The sequence below is a fragment of the Blennius ocellaris genome (genome assembly GCF_963422515.1).
Source record: "Blennius ocellaris genome assembly, chromosome: 18".
Lineage (NCBI taxonomy): Eukaryota > Metazoa > Chordata > Actinopteri > Blenniiformes > Blenniidae > Blennius > Blennius ocellaris.
Window position 1 is genome coordinate 16,380,875 of NC_137667.1, and position 4,535 is coordinate 16,385,409.

The window sequence follows — 4,535 nt, forward strand, 5'->3', positions numbered from 1 at the left end:
AGGTCATGCTGCCTTACGCCGAATGTGAAATGCCCCTGAAATGGGTGTTTCAACAGGACAATGACCCCAAACATACCAGTAAGCGAGCCAACAAAATTGAGGTTATGGAGTGGCCAGCCCAATCCCCGGACCTTAATCCAATTGAGCACTTGTGGTGCAACATAAAATTTGCTGTTTCTGAGGCAAAACCCCAAAATGCAGAGGAATTGTGGAAGGTTGTCCAATCTTCCTGGGCTGGCATACCTGTTCAGAGGTGCCAGAGGTTGGTTGACTCCATGCAGCACAGATGTGCAGCAGTTATCAAAAACAGGGGTTATTCAACGAAATATTAGTTAACTAATTGTCAGGATTGCTAAATGTTAATATTTTTTCAGTTTATTCAGTAAATATGATTTTGTAATGAGAAATGCCGACACTGCTATTTTTTTGAACACAGAGATATCACCTTTTCCTTCATATTCTGTAAAGTAATTAAATATTGATACTTTTTTCTTGATGATTTGTTGTGCAATACCATGTGCAGCGTTCCTAATGAAAGAAAATAAAAAAGATTATAAGGATTTTGAGCTTTATTCACTTTTTTAACAACACTGCTATTATTTTGAACATAGCTGTATGTTTTGCCAACCAGAAAGGTTTGTGGAGAAATTATCTAAAGCAGTTGTGGATATATCCAATTTATTTAATCTTGAAGGTAAATACATTCATTTGTGTTTGGTTTCACTTGGTGTAATTTTCAGACCGTCAAACAAATGGTGGCCAAAAAGTATGAGGAGGAACGGGAAGGAGTGAAAATGGAAGTACAGCAAGCTGTGGCAGCGAGTATAACAGCTGACTTGTGGACATCTGTGAACATGGAGGCTTACTTGGCTCTTACTTGTCACTACATTAATGAGAACATGCAGTTGTGTACATCTGTGTTGGGTGTGCAGTACTTTCCACAAAATCACACTGCTGACAATTTGGCCCAAGTCAAAAGGGGCACGATGGAGGACTGGGCCAGAACCACTAAAGTAAAGTGTCTTGTGAGCGACGCAGCACCAAACATGATTGCATCCACGAGACAGCTCCAAATTCGGCACTCAATTTGCATTGCACATAGTCTAAATGTATTGGTTAGAAAATCATGTGATCAGATCCCCACACTTACATCCATTAGACACAGAGCTCGGCACATTGTCACATACTTAAGATCAAGCACAACAGCCAAGGAGAAGCTTGCTCAAGTGCAGCAACAGATGGGACGACCAACCCTGAAACTCATCAATGAGGTGCCGACACGCTGGAACAGCACATATGAAATGCTGTCAAGGCTCCATGATGAGAGGAACCAGTGTGGAACCTCTGGCCTCTCAGAACAGATGTGACTCCACTGACAGCTGATGAGCAGAACATCATAGGAGAAACACTTCTTGTGCTTGCTCCTTTCCATCAAGCCACAGTGGAGTTGTCTGAAGAGAGGCGAGTGTCGGGGTCAAAGGTCATCCCGATGATGAAAATGCTCTATATTGCACTAGAAGGGTAATGCTTCAACCTTGCACACACAGGCAGCCATACACCTCCATGACCAGCTAAAGCGTGGAGTCACAGACACTGCTTCCAGTCTGGAGTCATTGAGCGTGTTACCCTAGCAACACTTCTGGACCCCAGATTTAAATCACTCGGGTTCCGCAGTTCCTCCAAGTACAATGAGGCCGTCAGTCAACTGCAGGCAGAATGTGTGTCTGTAATCGGACGCACAACTGAGCCCCAGCCAGGACCGTCTTCTCAACAGCAGTCTGCGCCCACTTCAGGCATGTTATTCAGCATTCAATGTTTGTTGTTGTTTGTAAATCATGTACTAAAATGCCAATTTGTTGTTCTTTAGATAACCCTTGGCAACATCTTGACATGGAAGTGGGCAGGCAGACCAAAAGTGCCACAGCTGATGCCGTCCAGGAGGAGCAGAGAGACCTGGCAGAGGGCAATATTGCCAGGTCCCAGGATCCTTTGCGATACTGGGACAACCAAAAGCCACACTACCCAAACCTCTTCCACCTGTCACTACAGTTTCTCTGCACTCCAGCCTCATCTGTGCCATGCGAGCGGGTGTTTTCCACAGCTGGAGAAGTTGTGTCAAAGAAGCGCAACAGACTACATTTCAAAACATTGGAAAAACTTATTTTTTGGAATAAAAATGTGCAAAAACAAAAATCCCAGTCCCCGAGCATCGTCAACGCGTTCACTTAGATTTTCATGTTATGATACATGTTCACATCATTTATTGACTGTGCCTAAAAATATCAAAGATATTTTAAATTAAGATGAAGACATGAAATAATATAAAATACAAAGACTTAAGTTATATTATTGTATATACTCGGTCATCAAATCAGTGTCAGTTGAATCTTTTTCCTTGGTTGCCTGTAGGGATTTTAAAGGTCCAGCAGGGGGCAGTATTCAGTGACACAGTATCGACACTATCAATACAGTGTGGCAGTGTGTCGAAACGCTTCATGATGCCTCATCAACCCATCACTAACATGTAAATCAAAATAGTTCACCAAATCTGAAGCCACTCACCAACAACGTCTCTGAGCTCCTCCACTGCATTCTCTGAGTGTCTAACCACACAGGTGCGATCGATTTTAAATCAGGGTAGGAGTCACACAGGAGGAGCTTAGAGCTCAGGCCCTCCTCTTATGTTGGGCTCCATCTCCTGTCTAAATGTGGCACTACCCCGACATCTGACCCAAGCTGAAGTGAAAAGAACAGGTTAGACTTGAGGTGTTTTCTTCAGTGTTTCCCTTCTTCATGCTTGGCAAACCAGACATCACCCCATTTAATCATTGGTGTGTGTCTTTTTTCCTCTCTCTCTCTCGGACCACATCAACGTGTCCTTCTGACAGACACTGAAGACAAAGCACAAAGGTCAGAGTGCCACGATTAGGAACATGTCACCAGGATTCATTAGCAGTTCTCTACAAGGTGCCTTTGAATGAAATACATTATGTAGAAAACCTGGGTAGTGTGCAGTCTCCAGGTTGCAGTTTCTCTCTCATGAACAAAAACATCTACTGCTGATTGGAGCTGAGAGAAAGACCTTCAAAAGGTGTTTCAGGGGAGACTGAAGCTCAATCGTGCAGCTGCTCTTCTATAATGTATAACCAGACTTTATACAGGATGACACATCCAACTCAGAATGAAGGAGACTGAAGCACCAGAACTCAAACATTGTTTTGTGAATTGTTTTATAAGTATTGCAGCAGGTCATCTGTCCACCACAGGTCTTACACTGCAAAAAAAAACCCCACAAAGAACAATCATTTGGTCATAAGTTAACAACTAAGGCCAAGTTGGAATCCCCCACTGACACTGTGGTTGTCAAAGTGTGGGCGAAACCCCCCAGGGGATGCCAGGGACGTTTAGAGGAGAGAAGCAGCAGGACGACTATCAGTCATGCCTTTTTCCAGCAAGATTGTTTTTTTTCCCCCCATCAACTCATTTCTATTAGAAATTGTTGTGATGAAAAGAAGCAATTGGATGTTAAAACTTTCCATCTGTCTTCTATACTGCTTTATCCAGTTCACGGTTGTGAACCGAGCCATAGCCGGGGTGGATGAAACCATGAATAATTCAATTAAAGCAGTCACACTTATTACAGAATTTGTCAGCAGTGTAATGGAGATCAATTCCAAGCATAAACTGTGTAACAATGGTGAAACACTACAGATATATCGACTTACCAAGTACTTCAAGTGCAAACCTCTAACACAAATAGGTAAGATTTTTCACTTATGAATTTAAACTACCTGGTGGCGTGAAACAAAGCTTGAATTCTGGTGGGGATTTCATCCTCACACACTTTGAGAACAAATGAATTGAACCTGAAATTTACATTTTTGGTTTGTGGAAGAAAAACCTAAAAAACTCCACACAGGCACAGTAATAAGATGTAAACTCCACACAGAAGAAACATGGGAACAACAATTAGACGATGTCCTCTGCAGGGAAGGCAGGGAAGTGATCCATGACAGGGCAAACACTCGTCCATAGAGTGAGATGGTGTTTAGGGAACCTTGGTTTGTCAAACTATAATGGGGAGATTCCTAATCCTTTAGATTTTCCTTTGATGACTTCACATTTTAAAATTAAAAAGCTCATTTTGAGCCACTCAGGCAAGTTAAACTGATGAAATAAACTATAATACAAGGAAAACAACATTCCTTCATACCTCAATAAATAAAACAGATACTGAGTGTTTTTAAGACTTTAATGCTTACTTGTCATAGAATAAGTAATTCATGATGTGTCTAAACATAATAACACATTTTATTTAAAGTCACAATGCATTGCCTTCAAAATGTCTGCTGCCAGGCTTTTGTACTTGCAAAGTCCTCAATGAGGTCCTCATATGCCAGACATCTCATGGTTGATGCTGATTATTGCAGGACCAGTGAAGCGACCCTACACCAAAGTTCACCAAATCCAGTGTAAACATCAGAAACAACTGCTGGATTCTGGTATGTAGAAGCACATAATTTCACATGACCTGT